Source organism: Vombatus ursinus, unplaced genomic scaffold, assembly GCF_900497805.2.
Source record: "Vombatus ursinus unplaced genomic scaffold, bare-nosed wombat genome assembly UNPS02014773.1, whole genome shotgun sequence".
NCBI lineage: Eukaryota > Metazoa > Chordata > Mammalia > Diprotodontia > Vombatidae > Vombatus > Vombatus ursinus.
Window position 1 is genome coordinate 18,066,065 of NW_020954551.1, and position 12,500 is coordinate 18,078,564.

Sequence of the window (12,500 nt, forward strand, 5' to 3'; positions counted from 1 at the left end):
GGGGGAAAGGGGGGGAGAGGGAGAGGAAAGGGGGGGGAGAGGGAGAGAAAAGGAGGGAGGCTACTTGAAAATAGATGATCTCCAAACAAAATCTTTTCCCCAAACTCCAATCCTACATCTCCAACTTCCTTCTAGATATCTCTAGGTGTTCTCCTATTGAAATTATTGAAATTCACTAAGTCTAGAATTAAACACATCACCTATCCTCAAAACCTCATCCTAACTAATCTGTTCCTATTGATGTGATAACAAAAAACAGTTCGGCTGTTTTCACTAAATTGGGCCCAATGAATTACTCAAAGCCACACGGATAGTTAGTGGTAAAGCCAGAATTCCAACCCAAGTCCCCTCACTCCAAACCTAGGACACTATTTATCATACCATTTGAAAAAAACAGTTTTGTTTTCAAGCAATATAATAGAATGAAAACTCTAGAAGAAGAGTGACATCTGATACTTACATAGCACTTTAAAGGTTGTAGAGACCCTTAAATATATAATAGAACGTGAGCCTCCCAACACTAATGTCAGATAGGGATTAAACTTCTGTCTTCCTCAGTCAGGAATACAAAGCTCTGCATGCACAAAGCTTCAGAAATGTCTGATGAGTGAGTTGAATGGAATGGAAGTGAACTGAATCGCGTGCTGGCACTGTAATCAATGAGAGCAATGAGAAGGAGGAGGAGGAGGAGGGTAATGGTATTACGATTCTCACTACTCAATAGAACTCCAGTGGCTCCCTAGAACTCCCAGGATCAAATCTACAACACTGTGTTTAATGCTTAAGCTCTTCCCAGTGATCTTAAACTCTATCACCCTCTATACTCTCCATGCTCCAACCATGCAAGACGATTTGCTCTTCCTCTCATACCACACTCTACGTCTTCTCTATACTTTCACACTCACTGGCCGCCATCCCTGGAATGTTCTCGCTCCCCACTTTTACATCTTAAAATCCTTGACTTCCTTCAAGATTCAGCCCAAGCACCATCTTCTACAGGAGGCATTTCCTGGTCCCATAAGCTGCTACTGCCATCCTCTCTAAGGTTATTTTCCATCTACTCTACATGTATCTTGTATATACTTATTTATAGTCTATGTTGTCTCCTGTATTAGAATGTAAGCTCCTTGAGAGCAGAGACTGTTCTTGTTTTTTCCTTATGGTGCCTCCATAGTGCCTACTACAAAATAAACAATAAATGCTCACAGACAGATTGATTGATTCCCCTGGAGTCCAGAGTCTAGAAGACTATTTAAAAAAACAGCTCATTATTTCAATTGCCTGACATTTAAGCTTCTAACTAAGTGAAAGGCTACATACAGTTCAATATCCAAAGCATGAACAGTTTCAAATCATCTCACTAAAAAGGAACATATTTCTGAAGTTTAGTTGTGTGTGTGTGTGTGTGTGTTTTTTCTTCTTTTACTTGGATTTTCAGGATAGGGGATTGGGGAGGGAGATTACAGAATGGGCGCAAGTGACAGGAAAAATCATAGCTTCATTATTTCTATTTCTAAAGACCACTTGGGATCACTTTAAATGTTTTCTATCTAATATAAAACCCAAGTATTAAATGTGTGGCTTTTAGAATAAAATTTAACATTTAAATTTGCTTCTATCCAAGTGATTCATACAGCATTTCAACTTTTCTTTTCAAACATACAAATAAGTACACAGCTCTCAGCAGGACCCTTGATGGTAATAACTGTATAATCCTTGGAGTACAATGAGGTTGTTGGGTTTTTTGTGGCCAAATAAAGGACTCTAAATGGAATGAGCATTTGGTATGATTAGCCGATTCACTCTCATATTACAGATGAAGGACACTGGCAATACTGTTTAGAAAAACTGGCAATGCTGTTTAGACAAACACCCCAGAGAAGACAGACTGTGGATAGGAAATGTGGTCTGTTGCACTGTTATCTGAGGGTTTTTTTTCCCTCTCTCCCCTCCATAAGTGCTTTTCATGTAATTTTACTTATAAAGTTGCCAGTGCTAATTTCTACCGGCCAAATTTGGCTCACAGTTATTTGCTGCCAATTCTCTAGTCAAAATCTGCATTTGGATGCATTCACACTGAACTGCACCTAAAGCCAAAGGGATTTCTATGTCCAGGGCAAAGAACGTAGGAAGCAATGCACTTGGCCATCTCTAATGACAAAAATCTGTCTCTATTAGCAAAAACAATCAAACCTTCAAAGCTGGCACAATACATAACCCAGCAAGATACATGGATCCCCACAGAATCTTTACAATGATGCTACACAGCATCCACAGAAAAGCGATTTGCATATTCTCATGTCCCATAAAATGAAAAACAGCAAAGCAAAGGTTAAGTGGTGTTTTCTTGAATTTTGCCTCATGGGATCTATAACTTAAATACACCATCCATCAGAGGGAATTGGGTTCAAATGGCATGAACAGAAAACCAACAGATTGTTTCCTTCTTCTGTTTTATATAATATACTAATATGAAGCTGGTTTTTTGAAGTGATAAAAGGGATCTTTCCCCTAAAAAGATCAAATACAGAAAACAGTAAGTAAAAGGACTGCAGTATTTTGCTATGTCTTCCTCTGCCCCAAATGCTACTTGGTCAATTATGAAAAAAAATTGATATAAACTCTAACCTTTAAAAATTAATTTAAGAGAGCCATAAGCCTAAAATTTGATTCTAGTTACCCATTGGAGGCCAATATTATTGTGTTTAGTAAGCATGCACATGCTCAGTCAATTAGCAGGGAAATGGGCCTTTTTAACTAATGCAAATGAGAACTTGAGAATATGTTATATGGGGGGGAAGGATATCATAAAATGGGAGAGGGAGAGAGAGTGATTCTCTACATCTCATCTTCTGACTTTTGAACAAACATGATAAAACCAGGTCTTCCTAGGGCTTTCAGGCCCTACATGAATCTAAGCTGATACCCTTTATCCATGTCTAGGTTGCATCTAAAACTAGTCTTCTAAGGGTAGAAACAAACAGGATAAACTTGAACATATTCTGCCTTTGACCAATGTGTGATTAACATTAGCATTAACACTTGGGAGCAATGAACTTCAGGAAGGTCTCTTTTTGCCATATCACTTGCAAAATGATTCATCATCTTGCTAAAAATGGTACTTGATATATCCTGGGATAACCCCGAGATGTATTGAGAACCTCTATACCACAAAGAATGGTTTGAGCACATGAGAATGAAGACAAGCAATATATATGTATTTCCCAAAGAATTCAAAGCAATCTACACATTTTAATGGATTATAGAACATTAGCTTGAATGAGGCTCTCTGCAAAAAATTAAGATAAAAAGAATCCTGAAAAAATAAACAGGATAACAGAAGATGAAAGGATTTATTTCTAGTATTGACATCAGATAAATTATAAGGAAGTGAATTTAACAAGAAAAACATCAATCTTTACCCTCTATTACACATTTATTTTCTATTCCTCATTTTGAAGGAAAAGTTGAAGTTATATGTATCCAACCTTTCTATGTCTATCTAGGTATTATCTCATTTAATATTTAGTAAAAATTGTTGGCATTCCTAAAAAAAAAAAACACTGAATTTAAATTTTGTAGTATTTTCGTTTTTTAAAAGTAGTTTTCTCAACTAAATATTAGAGTAGTACCTACTTTAAGATTCTATTATATGCTCAAGAGAGGAAGAAATGCATATTGAATGGAGAACTCTCTTTGGAGCCAGGAAGACCTGAGTTCAAGTCCTAAATCAAACACATATATTGGCAATGTGACCCTGGACAAATAACAACCTCCCAGTGCAAGAGGCAACTTTTTAAAACTATAGGCTGGAAAGAAAGTGCTGACTTTGATTGATAGAAGGCAATTCCTCGCCCGGAAGTTCCTACTATAAATGAAATCACAGGCATGATACCCATCTGTATTATATATGTGCATGTCACTAGCCAGACAGAAACACTTGAATTCTAAAGAATTTAATAAAAATAGAAAAAAATCTTATACAAGGATATCATCCAAAGGATTCTGGTCTCAGGGCCCAAAGTGGTTCAAGACATCAAAGACAGGTTGGCTTGGCTCTTAGTATGATCTCACTGATTCAATTCAACATTTAGTAAATGTCATCTGTGGGCAAATCATTTGTGCCAGGCGCTAAAAATGATATAATCCCTGCCCATTCAGAGCTCACAAACTAATAAAGGATCTTATAATCCATTAAAAATTAAATCAATGTTTCAAAAATTGTGATTTATTTATTTTCTTGCTCCACGTAGGTATTTGTTTTCCCCACCAACGCAGATGTATCATACCTCTTCTATAATACCAGAAAATATAGCTTCCTCAAGAGCAGGAGCTAATTTCATTCTTGTCTTTGGAGCTCACATACCTAGCACAGTTCCCTTCACACAGTAAGCATTTAATTAATTTTCATTGAATTGAAATGAATTCAATTCAATTCATTTGAACTGAACTCAATACATGGCTGAAAGTTGGCCCACCCTGCATATAACCTCTCTAAACTTAGCTCTCCTCAAACAAAAGACATACTTGCTATTCATCATCAAGCCCGTAGGCAGATATGTTCCTAAAACTATCATCATTTGCTATATTTGCCTTAAACTAGGGCAGAACTAAATTAAGTATAGAACTTCCCAATGATTAAGTCTCCTGACTGTCTCATAAATACTGATGGAGCAGATCAGTCAGAACTTCCCAGGACCACAGGTTGTAACTGGGTCACTCAATGACACGCTCATACCTAGATTTCCTATTTGAGGGTTTCGTGTTCATTATTGTACTGACTGGTTTCTTTTGATCTTTTAAGTAACCTGGACCAAATTTTCAAACCAGTCTTCAGTCAAGGAATAATTTAAGCACTGAATAGTTTCTATCTTTAGACACTGAGCCATTTTAATGGTTTGATGTGGTACAGGAAATATTAACTCACTCTCTAGTTTCAGTCACACTTCACAGCTTTCTAACATAAGGACAACACATAAAGGAAGTCGGAAATCATTGGGACTGATAATACAGACTGCTTCATAAGAAAGGTGTAAAGTATCATTAGCTTAGATCAGCCGTTCTCAGCATCTATGGCCGCCTCCAGTTAGCGATGGGATTGGTCATTTGGAAAGTTGTGGAACTCTTCCTGTCCATGTGATTTCATTCTTCCCCAGGCTTAGGTAATGTTACGACAGTCAAAAATGGAAAAGAGGTTTCAACCCAAAGACAACTGAGAATGCACGTTTCAGATGAATCTAAAGTGTCAAAAATAAGTGAAAAAGCTAAGTAATTTTCTGGGTTCCCAGGGAGAGTTGGGAAGACTCTAACTGCCATAACAATTGAACTGTGTTAGGCTCTAAGAAAGGGAGTAGTGGACAATGATAAATACATAGATGTAATTGGACCTTTCCAGGCCCAAGAAGTCCAGTAATCCTTTTAATCTACCTTCAATAAAAGTTACCTATAAATTAAGAGTTGATTTAATTAAACATATACATACCACTTCCTCCAAAGGGGGAGGCACACGAAGACTCAATAAGAGGTCTGGTTTCAGTAATAAGGGAGAAAACTCAGGACTTCCTCAGAGGAAATTAAACTTGGTTAGGACCAGTAGAAAGCCACATGAAGCTCTCTTGCCGCCCACTTCATAGCACAAAATCTGTGTGCTCACCAAAGCTTCTGATTGCCACTGGCAAGCTGGAGAACATCTAAGATGTCAGGAACACCCGACTGAGCTTGTCCCAGGCAACATATACCATTTATACAGAGCTTTACATCTTCAAAGAACTTTACAAACATTAATTTATTAATCCACATAACACTCTGCGAGGTGTTGTTATGGCCCCAGGTGTTATTATACCTATTTTATAGATGAGGAAATAGACACAGTTTAAGTCTGCTTGCCCAAGTCAATTGAGCAAGTCAATCCAATAATCAGATGTAGAACTGAGAATGTTCCTGGCTCTTATTCCCATGATCAGACTACTAGACAACATTCTACTGAGGGAATCACTGAAGTGGGATTCCTGTTAGCAAATGCAGAAAACTGTTTTTGGATGTCCGCCTCAAGTTGTGTCCTCTGTCTACCTTCACACACTCCTTAACTACTAAGATTTTTACAGGAAATACTGGATCATACCAGGTCTCTCTGTGCTGTCACAAGCTACATGGAAGGATTAGTATTATATTTATTGGTGTTGTACTATATCAACTACTACAAAATGAGTATAAAGAAAAAAGAATGTAGAACCATCGCAAAAAAGCACAACAAATTCAGGCATATGAAAGCAATCTTGGTTGTAAGAAAAGCTGCACTGTATTTTGGCATATCTATATTTGTAAGAACATATATGCTCATGTATATATGTGGCAATATGTCATTTGAAGAATAAGACAGTAAGTTCCATCCAGCTGCAGAACACCTTTCAGAGTCATCTCAAACATTATTACGATGGACCTGGATGAGATAAGGAGAATAAACAAGACCCAACACAGGTAGAAATGGCTTTTGCTCAACTTTGTTGTCTTTCAAAAACATGAAAGCCAAATTCTCCCAATATCTTTTAATAATATCTTGTGACTATCTCCCACACACCTTTGGAAAATTGTCACTATTTAACTCTTTCACTTATCACCAGTCCCAGGTAACTAACCATCCGTTACTAATAGTTCACTATTAAAATTGACACGTTCACTAGTTTTAAATGGCTGCCAGTGTTTTCATCACAAAGGTAAAACCACATGTAACCATTTGCAGATAGGCATGTCCATCCTTAAAGAGCTATATTAAACAATATGCATGAGCATATACAGAAAAAAAACACACCTGTGTGAATAAACACAGATTAGAATTTTTAACAAACTACTCACATTGATTATCTAGTTAGTTTTATGACCATAACCTTTGAAGATCATATATTTCCTTTTAGAAACCAAGATGGTAGAAGACTTTCCTCTTCCATATGAAATCAGAGATGATAATGAACTCCCACTTTGAAGTGTTCAGATGGAATCCAAATTATTGTGATGGAAGCCCTTTGCTGTAGTGGGAGTACCTTTGGAACTCAAAATGGCTGCTGACTCCCATCTCTGTTGTAGTTAGAATCTAAAATATGAAGTATATGAAGAATCTATAAAACCAATATTTAATACTGTGACTTCTTGAAAGAAGTCAACTCTTCCACTCCAATTGGATCAACTTCCTCACCAACTATGTACTTTTCAACTCCCTGCAGTATGGTTTAAACTGCTCTCTCCAAATTCACAAATGATCTCCAAATGGCCAAGCCAATGTCTTCTCACTGTTCTCATCCTTCTTGATTTCTGCAATGATACTTGCCTCTTTTTGAAATTCATTCCTTCTCTTTCTTCAATGAGTACTGCAGTCACATAGTTCTGCTCTTATTTGCATGCCTGCTTCTCTGTACACTTTGATGGATCACCAATCCCATCCTGCCCCTTATGTCTGGGTGTTTCTCAAGGCTCTTCCCTCTACTCTCCATTAGTGATCTCCTCTCCTGTGTGGCATGTATGCATGCATCCATGTGTGGATGTATAAATGCTCTCTAGCATTCTAAGTTGTCAATGTGTGTTAATGTTTCTACACTGGGAGCTTTCTATACCAGTGGTCTCCAAAGTGTGACTTCAAAGTATATTCACTCAATCACAGGGTAAGAAAATAAATCCTATCCCCTTTCCCCAGGAAAATCATGGGGCATGTCTCCAACACTGCCACAAATACTCTTATCCCTCAACACTGTCTTACCCTTCACTATGCAAGATCCCACCCTCTATTATTTTGAGCCCAGATTGCATCCCTCTGGGCAACAATAACCTAAACATGACCTTAGCACCACCAATAGCTATCTAGGATCCAATGGGAAAATTCTCCCTCACCATTCCCTTTCCCTGACACCCATCATATAGTGACTTCAGCAGGTGCCCTTCAGAAAGCACCTCTAGGGGCAGTGACCAGTGCATAAGAGCCCATCCCACACACAACTTTCATTTGAGGAGGGCAGTTTGTCTGACTCTGAGGCTGACTAGGATGAGGGATAAGTAATCTTGGAAGAAGTATGATCAGCATCTCAAGTCCCATTACATTATCTTTCCCCAAACCCAGTTCTCTTCCAAACTTCCCTATTCCCAGCAAGGCATCACTATTCTTCCAGTAACCCAAATTCATAACCTTAGTGTCATTTTAAACTCATTCTCTCTAATCCCACATATCCCAACAGTTTAAAAAAACTTTTCATTTCTATTTCCACATCATCTCTCTCAATTGTCTCCTTTTCTCTACATATATGTAACTATCCCCCTAGCTCAGATCCTCATCCCACCTTGCCTAGATTATTGCAAAGGTCTTCTAAACCATCTCTTTGCTTCACCGCTCCTTCTCAAACATATCTTTCATATGCCTGCAAAAGTTATTTTACTTACTTTCAGGTCTATCTATGTTATTCCTCTAATCAATAGACTCACTCTAGAGATTCACTATTGACTCCAGGATTAAGTGTTATTTCATCTTTATCTAATCATTTTAAAGTTACTACTTTTGTAAACATTTTATAATGAAAATAATTATTCATGCTGTAGTACCTGTATATAATTTATAAGTTAATATATACATATTGGAGCCCATGCACAAAATGTCTTGACTGAGAGCTGTGAGTACTTGAAAAAGAATGGTGATCTGTTTCCTACACAAATAAAATGAGATACATGCATGTATGGATACATATATATGAGTACATGTATGTATGTATAATCCACATTCTATGAGAGTTAAGATGTTCCATGAATAAGGCCTATTGCTTTATGCATTACTAGACTGTCTGATTGGGGGGGGGATATCCTTTAAGTACCAAAACTATCTAGGACTAGGAAAATTCCCTATCTCCCCAACAGAAAGTAAGCTTATCAAGGGCAAGGATTGTATCACTTTTTTCACCTTATTCTTTCCCAGAATCTAGCATAATGTCTTGCCTATAGCAGGTGCTTCACAAATGTTTTAAATACAATTAAACTGGATGATTCTGTGTTAGATACTGTGGGTGGTGTCAAAAAAGAAGAAAAGATTGATTTTAACTAAAAAGATCACAGATCATAGAATCCCAGTGTTGAAAGGAGATTAAGAGGTCTTTCATTACAACCTACACCTGAAAAAGAGTTCCTTCTACATCATGTTAAGTAAGTGGTCATCCAGACTTTGCCTGAATACCTCCAAAGAGGGCAGGAGAAGAAGGGGGAAGAACCCACTACCTTTCAGAGCAGCTCATGCATTTTGAAATCTCTCTAAATTTTAGCATATTCTTTTCTTAAATCAAATCTAAATATGCATCTGTGTAACTTTCACCCATTGCTGTTCATTCTGCCCTTTGGGGCCACGTAGGGACAAAGGCAATGCTTCTACATGGTAGTATCTCAGATGCTTGAATATAGGAACTATAACCCGCCCCCAACTCCATATTCTCTTCTTCTCCAGGCCAAATATCCCTTGTTCCTTCAATTGATCTTGATAGGGTATGAGTTCAAAGTCTTTCACTATCTTTTAGACACTTTCCAACTTGCCAGTGAACTTCCTAAATAGGAAGTTCCCAAATTAAACACAACACTGTAAATGCAGTCTGACCTGGGAAAGGTAAAGCAGGCATATCTGGGATCCTAGATGGCCTGAGCTTCTATTGCCTTTTATGACTGCCATATACCACAGTTGATTGGGACTGATGCCTAAGATCACAGAAATCACCAGTACTCTTGCACTTCGTACTTCTGCAGTTGTTTTGTTTTGTTCTGTTTTTTTGACCCAGGTAACATTTTATATTTAATTTCCATCTTGTATGTTATAAGTTCATGTTCATGTTATTAGATTAAGTAGAGGGGAAGAGTGGTATAACATTTTTATGATTTTGAAAGCTACTAAAGCTTCTAGTGACTCAAATCAGCATCTCTTCTAGGGTTCATCAAATTTCCTTTAATCACAGAATGTATCCTTTTATCAGTATACATTCACAGCTTTGACAAGTGGAAGGGAATTAATATAAACCCAAAGGATCACAGTAATCACAATGAGTCACCAGGATTTCAGCAAGAACAAGTCCTTCCAAATGGATCTCAGCTAAACTTAGTAAGGGAGACGTTGTGGTGGTTAAGCTTGATCTCATCAAAGTTTTTGATAAAGTATCTTATGTATTCTTTTGCAGGATATAGAGAGTTGTGAAATCCACTATAATATCGTTAGACGGATTCCAATCAAATTAGATGGGCAGATTCAAAGAGTAGTTGTTAAGGGTTCATTGTCTATGTGGGCAGGTGGTCTTCAGTGGGGGTGCCCAAGGGATCCGGGCATGGTCCTGTGCTGCCGAGTATTTTCAGCAATGATTTCGTTAAAAGCATAGACGGCATGTTCATTAGATATGCACATAATACAAAGCTGGGAAGGACAGCTAACACAGGTGATGCCAGAGTCAGGATCCCAAAGGATCTTGCCAGGCTGGAGCTAAATAGGATGGCTCTAAGAAGATGAAAACCAGCAGGGGTAAATATAAAGTCTTAGATCTGTGTACAAAAAAAAATCAACTTCACAAGTACTATATGAGGGACATATGGTCAGACGGCGATTGTTCTGAAAAAGATCTTGGGATGGGGAAGGTGTAGTTAGTGGACTGTAAACTCAATATGTGTAAGCAGCATAATGTGGCATCTAAAATAAACTATGCCACCAATGGCTGCATTAAAGGGAGGTCAGGTTTCCAAGAACGTGGAGGTGATAAGTCCCACTATGTTCTGCCACTGGATTTTCGTCAAGAAGATGGTATTCAGTTCTGGGCAGCACAGTTTAAGACAGACATCAATGAGATAAGAGCATCCAGATGAGGGCCTCCAGGATGATGGAGAGGCTTCAATCCCTAACATATTAAGATCAGCTGAAGGAACTTGGCATGTGTAGCCTGGAAAGGAGAAAACTTGGGGTCTGGGGACAGAGAAGGGGATGTTATGATACCTATCTTCTAGTATTTGAAGGACTGTCAGATGAAGTAGGGATTAGGCTTATCCTCCCAGAGGATAGCAGAACCAGGAGAAATGGGAGAAATTGCAAAGGGGGTGATTTATTCTTGATGTCAGAAACAAAGGCCTCTTAATAATTAGAGCTGGCTCAAAGTAGAATATGCTGCTGGAAAGATGGTGAGTTCCCACTCCTTGGAGGGCTTCAAGCGGGGACTGGAGAGCCACTTTTCAGGTAGGTACAGCAGTGATTCCTTTGGGATATAAGTAGGACTAGGTGGCAGCTAAGGGCTCCTTCCACAATTCTGTGACCCTGTTATTTAGAGCTGGGAGGGGCCTTATAGGTTAACTACTCTCATTCATTCACTTTACAGATGAGTAAACTGAGGCCCAGAGAGGTAAATGACTTGCCCAATGTTACATGGGTAATCATGAAATAAAAGTTCATACTTTTATGGTAATTTAAAGTGTACAAAAGCCCATTCCTCCCCAAATTCCTGTGAGGTATGGAGCTCATTATTCCCTTTTCCAGATTAGGTAACAGACGTTCCCTCCGCTCTGAGGTGGCCTACCCTAGCATACTCATAGATCCTCAAAGGTATCCTGTGTCTGTGCCTTGGCCCATTCCTGGCATGCTCTACTCCCTTACCTCTGCCTGTTTTCCTGGTTTCTTGTCGCACTATACATGTCAATGGTTACTATAAAGTGGGGAAAGGGGAGAAGGAGAAGGAGCACAATCAGTAGAATGTATGATGTCTAACCACAAGCCCCTTCTAATCTAATCAGATAGACAATGTTCCCATGGCTGAAGGAGCCCCTTAGAACCTGAGGACCTAAATTCTCAGAGGGTACAGAACAGAGGGATCATCAAAGTGACTCAGGGTGAGTAACTGTAAACTTTCAAAAAGATACCAGTTTTGGACTAAGTCGAAGAGGTAACGGAGCCACAGAGAAGAGTAGGACAGAGCTCTCAAAGCAGGAGGAAAAGCATTTGGTAGATCCCATCTTTTCTACAGACAAGACAAAATAATGCTACTTTGGAATTGTAATTGTAACACTAGTATAAAAATTATTATGGCATTTGTCCAGTTATAAACTGTGGCTTGTTCTCATTTTAATGATCCTACTGAAAAATTAAGAATCAAGTCACTCTGAGGGGAGGGAGAATAACCCTGAAATTTATGAAGTATTTCACATAGTGCTCCTTGCCCCATCATGACCTTCACCCATACTGAAAAGCCTCTAAATTAGGTGTTTACTAACTCTGTATTGAGTTACCAGGATCTAAAGCACACTCCCCGAGCCACATGTGGCTGAACCACAAGCAGTCAGCCTGGGTATGTTCAGGGCTCATCCCCATCTGCCATGGGCAGCTCTCCGGGACACTGGGAGCTGAGAAAGAGTGAGTAGAATGGGTCAGGCTCTTCCAGCTTCCTCTGTCCGAGTAGCCTGCAGAGTTTCACTCCATATCTCCCTGCCTTCTGCACTAACCAGGTGGGAAATCAAGGACACAC

The 12,500-nt window shown here is 38.7% G+C and overlaps 1 protein-coding gene across 5 annotated transcripts in view; it reads right to left on the reverse strand.

The window, feature by feature from the left end:
* FOXP1 (forkhead box P1) overlaps window positions 1–12,500 on the reverse strand; it is a 684,561-nt gene that overhangs the window by 482,038 nt on the left and 190,023 nt on the right. The window lies entirely within an intron of this gene.